The following is a 17,928-nucleotide window of genomic DNA, read 5'->3' as shown; positions in this document are numbered from 1 at the left end:
GTTGTGCAAATGCTAAAAAATGTATTGAATGTAGAAAAATAAACCAGACTTTCAATATACTATAAATAAAGGTACTCACTTAGAAGGGCTACAACATATTTTTGATTATGTAATTATTAATGGAGAAATTTATGCTGTTTTATCATCACAAGAAGAAGAAAAACTTTATTAAAACTACCACCCAGATACGAAAAGCACTATGATCATCTTAAAAGAAATATTAAAAATGGAAAATTACATATATACCAGAATGAATATAATCGAAATTGTTATAGAATTATATTTATTAACTCCAAGTCTTTATGTGGTAATGAGGATTGTTTAAATTGTAAATGTATTTTCTAATTATTAAAACTTTATGGTTATAACATCATAAAGTCCTATGCTCAAAGCACCCTACTCAATATCACTTTAACATTGTAGTTATGGAAATACCTTTGCGCTCTGTAACTTTGTATAATTAGTTTGATTCTTCAGTACTAGTCAAAAATATTGGGAGGGGAAAATTGCGCTCGTAGTAACCATAACATGCTACTCCAAAGAGTTAGAGCAATACATGTACTTTAATCGGTTGTCTATTAATATACTAGTTCAAAACGTGAAAGACTTATGTCCGTGGTGCCCTTGCCCCCTTCGAGCTAAGTCCCAAATGATGCTTCTGGTTGTACCATATATCTAGTGTTAGCAAAAGGGATTACCCCGTCATATATTTGTACTTTGAACTGTCCACAGATATGGATACAAATCATAAAGAACATTTTTTGCACAACATTTAACCACAATATATCATGTGATTTCAATGTACAGTGGCGTATTTTTTATTTTGTTTCGGGGATGGGGCATGCCCAACATGCTAATATGCACTTACATTTTTTTCTTTTGGGTTCAGAAAACAAATTTAATGAAATTTTGCATATACAAAATTAGTTTCGGAAGCGTTGAACACGATAGCCACCCCTGAATACGTCACTGTCAATTAATTTCAGATATAATTGACTTGAACTTTTTTATTGTTGTATGCATTATAAATATATGCTGAATTAATATTTTATTAATAAAGTAGTTACAAATGGCTACTTTTTTGGTTCAACAAGAAAAATGGCACGAATGGAACCTTTCGTGCGTGAGGTGTAGATAGTCTTCAGTCTTCCACTTGATAACTTAACGCATTCTATCACAAATGCAAAGAGTCAGAAATTTAAAACGGTTTAACTGGCTATTGCAGTTTGTACGTAATATTGACACTTTAAATATGAACTGTTATCTCACGAAAGGGAGCCCCGAAGCTCATTTAACAAAGTCTGCTTTCCCCTTGTCAGTAACTTGTGTTCCTAGTCGGTTATACACTTTTTACAGTTGCTTCCAGTAACCTTGAACGACAGCGACACGAACACAAACACATTGAGAAAATTCAAAATTTCCAAAGTTCTCACATCAGGGATCGAACCTGTGACTGTCTCTACCAGAGATGCACGTCCTAGCCACTAGTACACACGGGCAGGCTATAAAGCTAGCGCATTTAATTCACTCTACTTTCAGATATACTCGAGATATGCGTTTGTAATATATTGAGCAATTTATACGAGGAGGCAAAGCTCTCTACGTTGAATGCTTTCAATTGTTTCGATTTTATTGTTTATTCTTTGTATTTTTCTCACAGAGCGTGAAATAGCAATTACATTTTTCGTTACAGTATCCAGAAATACTATTTTAACTGATAATAAAACAGAAATCTGTCTGTGTAGTAATATGGGATAATGCGTGATATTCCATTTCCATTCCGAGTTCCTTTGTAGCTAAGCGGTTAGCTTACGCACCTTTGACGTAACAGACCTTGCTCGATTCCATATGAAATCTCATGTCCTTGGGATTTTACGCTAATCATTAGATAAACGTCTCATATGGCCTCGCTGCCGAAAGGGACGGTAAACCCAAAATTAAATCAACATTATTTTTATACCATCAGTAGAACTAGGGGGTAGACGATAGTATCCTGCTAAAAATGTGTCTTTATTTCTCTGCCACATACTACAAATCATCGGACTATTTGCGACACTAATTACGAAAGATTAAAAACAAGAAGCTTAATGAACGTTCTCTTCAAGCGTTCAAATCGCTTTCTAAAATCCAGATTATAAATTACAATATAATTTACTTCGTAAATAAAAATACAAGCATAAATTGTTTTTATCTCTCTCACATATTCTCTCTTTCTCCTCCGCCCCTTTCTCTCTCTGACACTATCCCCCTTTCTCTACATATACACATATATATTGCAATAGTTATCAGGAACATGAATAATTTTCATTTCGAACATGTGGTTTAAGTTTAGTATTCAAATCAGAAATCTGTTCCCATTATAACAATGTTAACGTTACTCGTTTTAGCGTCTTCGTATATAAATGATGGACATTGTGAATAAATGTGACTGAGCTTTGAAACGTGACGAAGCGAGTTGATTTTGTTTTTTCAAACACTTCAAAGCAGAACTTTATATTTAAGGAAATGTTTCATATGTATAAAAAAGAACCTTCCCTGATCTTCAGATCAATGGTCGAGCGCCTTACTACAACTTAGCTGATCCGTCTTTAGTTTGTTTACGTTATGAAACAGTGTTCCGTTACGGTGTTTCTGTTCCGAAATCGATACAATCGACGAGGCCGAAGAGCGACAGAAGCAGCACAGACACAAAAGAAATGAAAATTGGGAACTTTTGTAAAGAATTGTTTGAAGGAACCCTCATCTTGAGGGCCCTAAAATAATGGAAAAACTGTGCGAAAAACACGTTTGCTTTCAGTTTCACTTTATTTTGACAATGTTGCCATCATTTTCAGGCCCCGAAAAAATATATGTTGGGCTAAGTGTATAATAATTTTTTAAACCAAAATGTCAGCGACGTGTTCCTCCCAATTTCTTTTCTACATTTTTTTTGAAATTTTCAACACGCAGAAAAGAAAGGAAATACGCATCTTTTCTAGAAAATTTTACATTTACATCTAGATAGTATCTACAATCTGTAGAAATTTTAGAATTTTTAGACCACCCAGACCAAAATTAAGAAATATTCCATTTTGAGCGGATTTGAGTGGGGATAGGGGGTAATTTGTTAGACAGTTTTAGGTCAACCTTTGCGGTCAATACCGACCCACTTGGCATCAAGGCCTTATTTCACTATCTTACAAGGAAAGACTTTTTTCAAAAAATATTATACAAATCAGGTATCCCCAGTTATATTTACAACCTATGGAGAAATACGCTTGTATAAATTCTCACACTCGTTTAAGTGCTATGATTTTTTATTTTTAATATATACAAATAAATCACTGCGTGCCGATGTTTAGCATTTTGAAAAATCATTTAACGAAAAATGAAATCGAAAAAGTTCTTCTTTCGAAATAGTATTACGTATCAATCAGTGGCGCCGGATCCATGAAGCTCAGGCCGTGTTATTTCCCCGAAATTTTCATTGGAGGCTGGGCTTTTCCCCCAAATGATCGATCCACACTTTAATTGATTTGCAGGTAAGGATGCTGTTAATAGTTTCAAAACTCAGCGCAAGAGTTTGTGTTTTCTTAAAAAAGATAACCTACTACACATACCGAATAATCTATCCGTATATTATTTGATACACATATATGAGTAGTCATTTGAAGGACGTTAACTTGATTATAATGCCTCATTTCAGTTAATTATAAGATTATTTAAGTCCCCTGACTGTTATCTTCTCATCGGCGCCTCTGGTTTCCGTATATTTTTTCTGATGGTGTGCTGTTTACTGTGAGTACAAGTATCCAAAGACTTCCTTTTGTTATTTCCTCAGCCAGCCTTTCGCCTCACTCTTGCACACTTTACAATGTGTTCTTATAGCTAATGGGGACAACTTCACTGCTCTTCTAGCTACTCTAGTGTTATTAATCTTGGAGTGGGCGTAAGTTGGGTTGCCTAACTGACAGATTTTGTACCTCAAGAATTTATGTGGCTCGCTGTACACAAACATTTTCATTTTAATGTAAAGAATGGTTTAAGTGATACACAACGTGTATTTTATAAAAGTAGATCGATTGGAACGAATCTTATCCATTTTACAGATTTTTCGTACTTTGCACTAAAAAGTAATTTACAGTTTGATGTGATATGTATCGATATATTAAAGGCGTTTGACTCCATTAACCATAAATTACATCTGAATAAATCCTACAGCATTGGCCTATCACAATCAAACATTGGCCTGTATTAAATGGTTTGAAAATTACTTATCAAACATAATTTTAAAAAGTAAAAATTTTGCAAGGTAACCTCTAGTCAATTTCAAATACGGAAGAAAATACTTCAAGTGTCTCCCTTGGGTCCGCTTCTTTTTCTCTATTTATCAATGGTCTACCAGAAAAATTAAGGTATTCAGAAATTCTATTATAAGCAGATGACATAAAGCTCTTCAGAATGAACTTGATAATTATCTCCTGCAGAGACTTATCGTTGCTGCGAAAATAATTTATTAGCGATTAACTCTGAAAAACAAAATATATGTCATTTACTAATAAAATTCAATGTATTGTCAGCAAAATAAAATTAATGGAGTATGAATAAATAAAGTAAAACAAATTAAAGATCTTGGAATTATTAATGACAGACAATTGAAATTATGTAATCACATAAATGATTTAGTGCAACCAACGGGAAGACAATAGGTTTTATCTTTAATCAGTGGCTTTATATTTTAAATAATAGTTTTATGTGTAATCATGTAAGACACTTGTTAGAACCAAACTTGAACTTAGTTCAGTCGTTTGGAACCGTTTCTCTAATATATTTATTAACAAACTCGAAGCAATACAAAAATTTTTCATATGACTTCTATGTTCTAAAATGAAAGAAGTCTACTATTCACACGAGTATGAATAATGGTTAATTTTTTTGGATATTCATCGTGTGTTACCTTTCTATGACCTTTCTATACGGTACATCATCATCACACACTTCCACGAGGTTTTGATTCATTTCGTTAACACTGACGTGCTTATAAAAGAAACAACGAATCACATGTCCATGTTCTAAATAAGAGTTTTCTGGATTTTCCTTAGCTAGTACACTTGCGGAGGCTCTGGTGACTCGGTCACTTAACATTTTCCCTTGAAATCTTGCCCAGATTCTTAAATATGCTGGTCTTTTATGGCCAGGTTGCTTTCATTCACCTACAAGAGGAAATAGAGATAATTAGCAATGACTTTCCCAACACTCCTCGTATGATCAGAAACATTCATCGATATACATATTTTTATGTTTTAGTTCTTTTGCTTATTCTCCTTTACGAACAGTTTTTTATTAGTTAGAGTACAGCAAGAGATGCCAAACATATATAATTTTCATATTGGTCATATTTGAAACATTCGACATATTTACTAATGATCTACTATTGATTCAATCGTATTCATAAATTAAACTTTTACATATAGCACATCTTGGTTTAATTCTCTTAGATGGTCTTTTTCTATTGCATTTTCCAAAGAGATTTTAACCGAATAGCATAAAACTGAAGAAATATTATTGTTAGCTTTAATAAAGGGTGCTTCAATTGAGTCTGCCTATTTTCATTTCTCTATTTCTCCCACACTATTTGAGATATCCACACGAACTAAAATGAACTAAGAAGGTACAGTCATTAAGTTTGAATACAAATATCAAGAAAGTCAGAACACTTCAACATGTGACCCACCAGTCACACGAAGGATATCCAACCGATGGTCCAGCGACCACCACCGTGCTTTTTAGTCACTGAACCAGTCGCCAGGAAATTATGTATTCATACTCGAATTATTTTCGCATTATTCGGTTCCCTATGGTATTCCTGTTGGAATCGTCGTTGCACTGCAACAATAATACCTTCGCTTTTTGTGCTATCATAAATATACCAAAAATGTAATTTATTTTAAATTTGACAATAGTGCTTATAAACAACCTTTCAGAATACTAAACTAATAGTTCTCTACCAACAAATAGGTAATCCAAAGCATTTTGTTTCCTGCAATACGTCGTGTATTAATATCGGGCAGCACTTGCTTTTTATATAACAAGAAATTGTACATATCTGGCTATCGGAGGCTGAGTTATGAAGAATTGCATTCTGAATATTTTCGTTGGAAAACGTTGAATGTATAGAGGGCTTTCGTTAAATCCATGCGGTGCTTTTCAGAGATACATCCATTTGTCTTTAATGTCGGGGTTAGCAAAGGAATACAGACAAAGTTAACTTACCCAATTACAACTTAAAACAGTTTTCCGTTCTCTGCAGTAGTAATGGCATGACTTAGTCTAACTTTGGACTTTGACCCCGAGCTTGTGACGTCATAGCACAAATGTCAATGTCCTTCGCCCAGGGTCAATGACCAAGGGGTATTTAGGAACACCTCCTCTACTTTTTGACAGGGGAATCTTGGCCCACTCATTAATTTTGGAAGGGGTACAAACGACCACCTCCTTACATTTTGGAAATATCCAAATGTAAAAATTGGGTGTGGTAGCCTATGACCATGGTATGTACACCTTGTCTCAAAAAGGTTGAGCGCATTCTTTATTGGTGTTTTGAGGCAAAAATTTTCTAAGTCCAACTTCGGGAATCTTCGGAAAATAGTAAACCAGGTTCGAACCTCCTGGCCAGCCTTTGGAATCGGGAAAAAGTTTGCAGATGTGTTTTTCTTCTTTTAAATATAATAAGACTTGTTATGAAGTGTTGAACAAAAGCAACATTGATTGAAATACTTAATGATACAATATTTCGAAACCTTGTATTAATGTCAGCACATACTTGTTTGTCATTTAGCTCTCCATACGTGATGGAACATTTAGATACGTAAACGAATCTTTCCATATGTGAAAGAATGCTCAAAGTTAAGACATAGAATATAATTATCCCCTGAGTACTAAAATAAAAGTCAAAGTAAAACAGAAACATTTGTAGAAACATTTGTAGAAACATTTGTAGTGGATATGAATGTCATGATTATCTTGAGAACCTTTATACATCGCTAAAAGCATGCTAGCAAAAGTCCTTGTGGTAGCTCACTGGTAAGTGGTTGGATTTCAAATCATAAGGTTTTGAGTTCGATTCACATCTGGGTCAAAGCTCTTTTAATTAATTAATAATTAATTTAGTAATTATTATGTTTAAAATATAAAATCTGAGATCATTTTCACAGTAGATCGGTATTATATATGAGAATGTTAAATACAAGTTAGGAAAATCGTTTAATAGCAATAAATAAACTATAACATATTTCAAATGATAGGCGGCATGGCCTTGAGTTGGCTTCACGCGGCGTCCAATTGGATTTGAGCGGTGTTGACAATTCCGCTGACTTCTGGCGCTACTGCGAATCTTGACAATACCAGAGGCGCTTATTAGAAATATTGTATTAGCACATCAACTGCTCACTTTACGAAGTAGAGAAAAGAATTACGAACACATACGTGAAAACTACGGGGAACATTACTTTCAGGGGGAGGAAAATTTTTCACAAATTTAAAAGAGAACAAATGATCTATTTCAGTATATGAAAGCATTTTAACTCACCATACATACTATACACATGTTATATTTTCACGATGCTACCTTATGAAAAGACGGATCTTAACAGTACTGAGTTAGAGACCGGATTGTAGATGAATCAATAACCTATTCATAAGAAAACTAATGCTGTTTATAGCAGTCTGTTTATCTGACCTTGTATTTATATGGGTTAAAGACAGTAAAGGAAAAAAACTCGAAAAAATATCAACAGAGATATTATTATGGAATAATCTAAGAGAGAGTTCATACGTTGTGCTCCCAGTTAGGGAAATGAGAATATAAAGCATATGATTAATTTTAGTTGTTTTAATTAGCTACAGAAACCGTATTGATGATGTTTGATTTTTTTTTTAATTTTCATATTTTATTATAAACGTTCCTCATTTGCATTAACTATTAAATAAGTTTATTAAACACATACCACGAACCTCATTTTGGAGTTGGAAATAGTTTGGAAAGACAGGGCCCCCTTCTCCCCCGTGGCTACACGCCTTTGGATTCTGATTCATTGATATATATATATATATATATATATATATATATATATATATATATATATATATATATATATATATATATATATATATATGCCTAACATCGTAAGAACAAAGTATGGGAAGTTCGTAATATTGCTTTGAAATTTACTTCGGGATAAATTCTTCCTTACTCCGCAGTATGTTTTTTTCTTCATGTTTCACTATCTTACATATATGCGACCACTGATTCCCTCTTTCCTCCTCCAGCAGGGATTCAAAAGCACCAGGCATCTGAATGGTGTCGTAAATTATCGTAACCCAAAACAAGTTCGATCATATGTGCTTGCTAAGGAATCAGACGGATTGTTTTTGTGTGACCTAGACCAAGCCCAAGAAAGTTATTTGTTATGAAAACTGAGAAGGAAACAAAGGTGCTCGTTGTGTTGGAACGTAACTTCTCTTCTAGCATAGGCAGAATAGTTCGTTTCTTCTCCAAAATTATAGTTGACAATGTCTTTAAGCAAACCGAGTACAAGTACGGAGCCTTCTTAAAAAAATAAAAAAAATAAATAAAAATAAAAAATAAATTGCTACGAGATCAGTCTCGAAGAATTATTTTTTCTGTTTACATTTTTAGCCCATTATAATAAATTTACAAGACTCAGATTCAGACAATGACGAAATATTAACTGACATAGACGATAGTGAAAGTAGTGTTGAAGACGAGTGTTTAGCATATCCACTGGAAAAGTTAATAGGTAAGTAATTTAATTACTATATATACTTCTAGGATGCACAGTCAAAATTCTTGAGTTTGCTGGAATAGTATATTTACATTGCGAATAATGTTGCAAATGTATGTGTCATAATCTCAACTCGAGGAAGAGCGAGAAGGGAAAGGGGAGTCCATGATCCGGCAACACCGCGCGGAATATCGCGCACCGTTGGGTATTGCCCGTGATGCTTTACATCTGAAATACACTATATGTAGTGTATTTATTTGTAGCTATTTGCCATATAGATGTAACTTCTCAATATTCTCATTACAGCATGTCATTTACATTCATGAAATACAGGATATTCCTACCGATATAGAAAGTGTATAAACAAAGTATAAAAAGTCGGATCCTTCTTCAAGACACATAACTTTTCAAGAACCCCTTAAAGTCACGGGAAGAAACAGAAATTCTCTTTAGGACGGAATGTCGTTACTTAGAGTCTCAGTCTAATACGTTGAATATGCTTTTGTATATTCATCTCTCTCTCTCTCTCTCTCTCTCTCTCTCTCTCTCTCTCTTTTCGCTTTGTTTATGTGTGTGTGTGTGTGTGTTGCGGAATATCCCAAGTTGAATACAACATTTGCAAAGTATATGAGCATCAGTGTCATGGAATACCGGAAATTGAAAGTCGTGTTTCATCAGGTTGGATTTGCGTTTTCATGTTAGCTCACTGGTAGAGTTCGGGCTTGTTAAGGAGGTCCTCTTGAGTTCAAAGCCTGCAGAGAATTATCTTTTTTTGTTAGTAGAATTGCACAGAAATCGGATACAAGGAGTGGTTTACTTCTAGAAATATTTTCAAGAGCGTTTAGGTAGCCCTGAAAAGGGTTATTTTCGAGAGTTAAGGCGGGGACATTAATATTGTGTCCAAGACACTTCTCAATTTATTACACGCCCCATCCTTCTGGGCATGGAATTTATTAAATGGGTGACAAATCTATATCCAGCCATGCTTCGGAAACAAGATGCCACAGGTCATCCTGAGTTCTTGGTGGATCTGCCTCAGGCCAACTGTCCCTTAGAGTACGCTTCACTTCTGCCCACATATTTTCCATGGGATTGAGGTCTGCTCCACGAGGCGGCCAGTGAATTAAATCAATCTCAGGCTGCCCTGCAAACCATTACTGATCCACACGGGAAGTATGTATTGACGACTGGTCTTGCTGGAACTGAATTACATCAGGCTGAAATACTCGTACAGATGGCACCATGATATTACTCATAATGTCTAAGTACTGAGCACTGACCAGAAATCCTTCAATTCTGTGAAGCTGTACTGCTAGGCGACTGGAAATCCAACCCCAACATGAAATAGATACATGGCCACTGCGATTTCAAGCAGCCTCATATCCAGGGTCATATCGGGTGCCTCTCGGACGATACACAAAACGACGTCCCTCATTTGATGTTGTGAATATGAATTCATCTGAGAAAATTACGTTTACCCAATTGCGACCCACATTCGCCTGTGCAAACGCGAGACGGTAAATTTTGTGGTCGTCCGAGAGTTTTTCCTTCACGGCAGCAACACTGCCACGTAACCCAGCATGACGAAGCCTTCGCAGAGCTGTATGCTTACTACCAGGAAAGAGAGAAGCTTCCCTTAGGCCCCTTCATTCGCGGCCACTGAGTGGAAAACACTGAGTCGCGCCACTGTTTGTGAAAAGACGAGCAACCGACAGCAGGTACCAGGGCTTCTTGTTATATTCTGTTTCCCCCCTTTTATTGCCCAAGTTATGAGTCGTGTTGCCAGGACACAGAAATACACGAAACACACAGAAACACACAGAAACATACAGCCGTTCATGGTTCGAGACTTCAGTGTCCATTCGGCGACTATCCGGTTCGTATAGTTCGTAGAAGCATTTCCACTATCGCAAGTTATTCCACTTTGAGAAATGGCTGTTAATATTAAGCAAGCACTTCTTCTTATTTTGCTGCTCAAAAAGAAGAAACGTAGAGGGAAAAAACGAATGTCCGTGCATCATATGTTATCAACGAGATTGCAAACTGGCCTGTATCATACTTTGTATCGTGATCTCTGTGCAGACAAAATGAAGTTCTTTAACTACTTCCGTATGTCGAAATCTTCCGTATATAGAAAATTTTTAGATATTTAGAACTAAATCCTTTTAATTGAGTGAGTTCCCTGGGTTTTGATGATGCTAACATGAAGGGGAATATTTTAGATTCCCCGGATTACAGTTGGCCTGAACTAGCTTGAATGAGGTTCCTGAGGATTCACAGGACGGCTCTCTTTCTGCTATGAGATTTGCCTTAGAGGAGGATTTGCATGAGAGCAATCCTGTTATTAGGACTATATACATATGCATATTATTTCCATACTTTTTTTGAGGTGTTTGCAGCTCCAAAGTCAACATAAACTTTGTAATTAATTTCTCAATTTATATTCTTTTGTTAGATAGGTAATACTCTTCCACATACCTATATTTTTATTTATATATTTTTATTACTTACTCTGGTGCTTGTGGTCCCTAGTTCGATCCCAGCTCGCGCCGTGTGGACTTTGTGGTGCACAAACACCGTGCTCGTGGGTTTTCTCGGGGTTTCCAGTTTCCTCCCACTTTCTTCATTAGATCATTTCATTCATTTACCATCATCACCGTCTCCTTTAGCCTAACCGGCATATCCGTGGGACGTAAAACTTAAACATTTCATTTCATTTTTATTACTTAGAGTTCAACTTCATTTCAACACCTACGCTACTAGGCTACATGGGGCGTAGATCTACAAACCACAGTACCTGCCACCGGAAATCGAACCCGACTCCTGCAAGGGTGCAAGTTCTAAGCATTTAGCCACAAATAATCTCATAAATATATATTTGGTTTTGCCAACAACATATTTCCGTCCTTTACTTCTTTCCTTAATGATTTAATAAATAATATTAATATGATTATTATCAATAATAATAATAATAATAATAATAATAATAATAATAATACATAATTCTGTAAAGGCAATAAAGTGGAGCGTGCCAATATTTTTTTCAAATTAGTCTGGAACCCAAAAATGGAACATGTGTACCAGGTTTTAGTAAACAGATTAGAGTCGAGATGAAATATTACACTTGGGACACAATTGATTACAGAAAACCGCTTCTCCCTACCTATTACTGTTTTTACACTATAGTAATAAACGTTTAAACCGGAAGTAGTTGATTTATGCCATTTCTGGTTTAAATAGAGGGTTAAGAGAAGAGATAGTGCATATATTTGAAATGGTAAATTGATTACAAAAGCACTTTTCGCTATCTATTATCGTTTTTATTCTATATCGATCAATACTGAAAGCGGAAATGGTTGATTTCTGCCACTACCGATTTGAATAAAGTGTTAAAAGAGAAAATGCGAAATATACTTAGAACGCTAAGTCGATTCCAAGGAAATAGAACTTGTTCTCTTATCGGTTTTCTTTATATAGATTAATATTGAAACTGATAGTCGTACTGGATTTCTACCACTTCCGGTTTTAATACAATATTAAGGATAGACATGGAAGATATTCTTGGAACATTTTTTCGATCTGAGAAAACCCCTTCTCGCTATCTATTATGGCTTTCGCTCTATAATGGCAACGTTAAAGCCGGAAATGGTTGATTTTTACCACGTCCGGTTGAAAAATCGTCTCCATTAACGAACTCGGATGAGAAACCATAATCGCTCCACATATCTATTTCAAAAACTGAATAGAACAATTTGGCACTTGTCGAAGAGTTATCGTAGGACTAACGGACGGACGGACTAAGAATACAATATTATAAGTCCCGTTACGTGATAATAATAATAGTTATAAACGTATCCGAAAATGATTCATTGGGCATAAGGGGTGGCTGCTAATCTGGTGATGAATGACTAATACCCAAAGAACAAAACATAATAAACGACTAGGCAGAGTTGGACTTACCACTAGGCACGAGTCTAGAGGCGCAACGTTTTGAGGGGAGCACTCTGAATAAAAATTTAATTAGCAAGACAAAGAAAAGTGTAAAAATATTATTATCATTATTAGTATTGATAATGATAATAATAATAATAATAATAATAATAACAGAAGTCAAACAGTCTCCAAATAATAATTGATTTAGCAAGTCAATTGGCGTTAATCATTGGTCGTCGAAGCTAAATAGAATTTTAACTTTCTACTTGCAGTAGACAGTAGCGAAGTGGCGGGTAATTATGGTGTACTGCACTTCCCTCGCAACCCTCTGTGCATGTGCTTTTCAACACCTTGTCACAATATAAATATAGATAAAGTTCAACAAACCGACAAGGGCGCCCATGTTGTGGTTTACAAGGGGGGGGGGGCAGTATAAGCGACGTTTCAAAAATAGTTTCAAATTTTGCTGTAACTAATGTAAAAATTCTATTGGATTTTCGATATTCTTAAGTACAATTTCTTCTAGGGGGCGATCACTCCACCTTGCCCCTCCTGATGGGTGCCCTTGCAATCCGATTCTTTTATTTCCTTTAATGAAATCCTTAGTGTTGGAATATTCAAACTATTACGGGCGAAAATTCAAAACGAATTTATTTCATTATTGCGCCAACGCATATTGTAAAACTCATCATTCTCTGTAACTATTTCAAACAAGAAAAGATCGTGAATTTATAGTAATTAAAGTCTTTCTTCACAACATATGTAAAATGAAAATTTATTAAAATTTATACTAAAACGAAATAAAGGTATTCATAAAATAAGTTTTTCATTATTATTTTCTATTGTGTTAAAAATTTCTCCCATTGGGGAGGGGTAGTAAACCCGCGACTAGGGCAGGCACGGAAAGATCTAGTGTGCATGTTTCGTCTGATCAGCACCTTTTCTTCTTTTCTTTCTCCCTTTTTTTTAACAACATATACATACATTGCCATCCAGATACACTGGCAACGGTGACCGCCACTGCAGTGTACCCGTACGAAAGTTACAATTTAAAGTAATGCTTTTCCTCGAGTGACGGACACTGAGAGTTGCTCGAGACAGTTCCGGGAGAGCGGTCGGTGGCGGCAAACCGTTTTAGTGGAAGCAACTGCAGAAGCAAACGAAGGCAGCAATTTAAAGCAATGCTTCACAAGCAGTTTTGCCACCGAGTTGCGCCCCCGCAGTGGCTGAATATGGAGAGGGACTTAGCTGTATAGACGTCCTTAGTGGGCCTAACCTGGCTTCGTTTACTAATCTCGCATCTTCTGCTTCGGTTTGCACATGCGGACGACCAGGAGATCGTAAATTACCAGTCTGACGTGTAGCACCATATTTCCGAATCCATCGCCTTCCTGTAGAGGCCGGGACACCTACTCGCCTGTTAGCTGCAGTTGCAGAATAGCCTTCCAACTCCCAAAAAGTAATTACTGCGGTACGTCTATCCATAGTTACCAATGTTCTGAGCTCTGAGCCTGACGTGTGGTTCGTTACTTGCACGACACGCCTATTGTGGGGAACGACTTGGTCAACGACTCGCGAAAGAAATCTGAAAATGGTGCGCCGTAATAATAATATTAAAAACAGTTTTTATAAAGGAATATTAATACATACGAAAAGCTGTTTAAAGAATGAATTGTTATACTGACTTCACGCGTATAAAAACATATGCCATAACAGATTGAGCGATACGATAATAGCTGTATTGAGACGAACACTTTCGAAATCAACTTCGGGTATCTTCTGAAAGCAGTAAACTAAAGCTGCTGGTTCGAACCTCCAAGCCAACCTTAGCAATCGGGAAAACATGTAGAGATATGTTTTTCCTAATGTTAAATATAATAAGACATGTTGAAATGGTATTAAGCGTAGAAAAAAAGTAAAATTGATTGAAATACTTAAAGATACAATATTTCGAAACTATATATTCGCACTCTCGTTTCGTCATTGTGATTTCCATACGGAAAAGAGCATTTAGGTATGAGCTCAGTTATATTTCAGAAGCAGCTTCCGAAAAGCGGTCATGTTAGCTCAGTGTTACACCCCCGAGCGTTTAAATCGTGAGTTAGATACCCGTTCAGGTGAGATTCTTTTATGATATTCTACTTTCCTCAATGCATGAAAATTATGTAAAATAGTTACATTACAATTCATCAGTTGTATATATCAGGTGAATATATATATTCATATCATTTCACGACAGAAGCAGTTCTTATTTTCAGAATATAACATTTGAGGTATTGACAGAACGTCGGTATGTTATATGTGAATATTAAATACAAATTAACAAAATCGTGTAATAGCAATAAATAAGTTATGTAATGTATTTATTTGCAGCTATTTTCATACGCAGGTAACATCTCAATTTTCGCATTACAACATTTAGGTAGAGCATATCGAAAATCGGATCGCGGTTCAAGACAAAATATATATATATATATATATATATATATATATATATATATATATATATATATATATATATATATATACAGTAAAACCTGTCTTCAACGGACCCTTTATTAAACGGAAAACTGTCTTAAACGGAAATATTTCACGGTCCCATGAATTTTGGAGAACAAAACATGTAAAAAGTCCCTTCATTAAGCGGAAACTGTGTTACGCGGACAACGGAAAGAAAAATAAACATTTAACGGAAAATTCTGAGTTCCGGACTACAGCGTTTAGAAGATGTTTAGACATTTTGTGAGACATATACATTACACTGTCTGCGATAAAATGTTAGTTCTTTTGTTAATATTTCTGGACAGTGTTTACCTTCCCCAACCATATTCACCCCCACAAATTGTCCTTAATCCCCGCAACTTAATAAAAAAAATCATACGGAATGTCGGAAAGAAGAAAACGAGATAGAGGAAGATGAGGAATACGATACCGAGTTCGAAGAAGAGTGTAGAATAAATACATATCAAGATGCTCTCAGAAGTTTAAAGGAACTGAAAAATTTCCCTTACGGAAAAATGATTCTGATTCATTTAGTATAATTTCTCAGGCTAAAGTGTATGCGGAAAGTCAAGCAGTCAAGCAGCCAAGCAGCAATGTACACAGAAAACCCTGCTTGGCTATTAGAAAAATAAAGAAAACGTGTGCAGAGTATATTTTCTATTCATATTATTTTTTTTATTTTTTGGGTATTTATTCGTAGAAGAAAGAAGTACTGCAATCGGACAATGTACGTAGAGCAATATGTTTTCTCAGTATGCCCCTTTATAAGCATGTATTTTTTTAAAGAGGAAAGGTCTACCTCCACTAAGCGGAAACCTGACTTTAACGGAAATTTTTGCAAGTCCCGTTCGATTCCGCTAAAGACAGGTTTCACTGTATATATATATATATATATATATATATATATATATATATATATATATATATATATATAGCTAGCCCCAAACTGTCACCTAAGAAATTCAAGTAAAAGTAAAGTGAAGAGATTGAGAGCGGTAATACCTTAATCGCTCTCTCTCAACTCTCTCTTATCTGCATTTATACATATAAAAGTTTATGTATGTATGTTCCAACATAACTCATGTATGCCTAGAGCAGGGTTTCTCAACCTGGGAGTCGTGGCCCCTAGGGGTCGAGAAGATAAGCGGAAGAGATAAATATAGTTAGAGTCTAATACCGGAAGTTATTTTTAAATATTATTTTGAATTTTGTTCTGATAGGCATAGTTTTATTGTTTATACATACTGTAAAGAACAATAAAAAATAAGTCTACTGAGCATTTTCAGAGAGTGCAGAGTTGTTTAAAAATTAATTTAGATGAAAGAGGTATGATATGAAACTAATGAGAACTGTATATAGAAATACTAGAAAAGTACACATGCAACAAAACTTGCACATTGAAATTTAATTAAAATTGAAACCTAATGAGATACCTAAGCATGGTGTAATTTTACTAGTACAGCAATGCCCGGTTCAATCTTCGTGACGAACATTATGAAGCCATTTTCAACTGATAAGCGGTTTCTTGTCTTTGTTTTCATGTTTATCATGAAAAAAAACTTTCGCACAAGTACGATGTAGTAAATGGAATTATTACTTTTAAAGCAGCAGATACCAGACCAGAATATCCTTCTCTCCTTATCAGAAAGAACTTATCGAAGTCTTCGTTACAGAAAACCAGTTGCAAAGACTTGTCGCTCGATCATTCTATTAGTTGCTCAAAAAGTTGTGGGCTTAGTTCAGCTACGTTAATGGTCTCTTCAACGAAGGTGTTTAACATCCATCTTGAACCAGCACCTTCGTCGTTGGGAATATGGATATTACAGTTACTGTATCCACTGTCAATGCCGGGCGTCGAAAAAAGGGGACACAAATTTCGGAGGAAGTGTGTTACTCATGTTAGTAAAGTGCATGTGCACATGTATAAAATGGAACGAAAAACGTAATAAAATGTGCTCAAAATCAAGGAAGGCAGGGTTTACTTTTGAACATTTTATTGAGCTTCTTGCCAACCATGGTGGCGCTTCGCAGCTAGTATATCGACCTCACTCATATGTACGGAGACATCGTCGTATACTCTCGTCCTGAGCGCTGGTTTTCCATGCCACGGCACTGTTCACTACAAACAAGAAATGGATTCTACTATTATAGAAATAGGTATGTAAAAAATCCCACACAAGCTTATTATAAAACACAAATTATAGAAGGGTCGCTGGCAATTGGATGTGATGAAAGGGGATTGTGATAGGAATTAGATTGAGAACCACTGGCCTAGAGTAATTTTAACCACATTTCTTATAGTCTGAAAAAGAGTGCTGTCGGGTTACCTATGGAAGGGAATACATATAAATGGGAAGGGAATACATATGAATGGGAAGGGGATACATATAAAAGATTGCTAGAAAATGATCGGTATTAGTATCGAATTTATAGTTTTAGGGGTCGCTTAGATAAATAGTGTGACTTTCGATTTCGCTTAAGTCCGATTAAGCTCTCATTAGTAGGGATGGGCACCAGCGACTTTTCTTTGAAACTCGACTCGACTCGAAACAGACATTTTTAAGTCTACTCTAGGACTCGGATTAGAGTCGAGTCGAACCAAAACGAGCCAAACCCTGTGTGTAGTCCTACCTAGACAATACATAGACAATATAATTATTCTATTATCAATTATACAACTATTACTACCACTACTACTACTACTACTACT

This window comes from Thermobia domestica, chromosome 4, assembly GCF_964235325.1.
Source record: "Thermobia domestica chromosome 4, izTheDome1.hap1.1, whole genome shotgun sequence".
In the NCBI taxonomy this organism is placed as follows: domain Eukaryota; kingdom Metazoa; phylum Arthropoda; class Insecta; order Zygentoma; family Lepismatidae; genus Thermobia; species Thermobia domestica.
Note: the sequence above shows the minus strand (reverse complement) of the source record.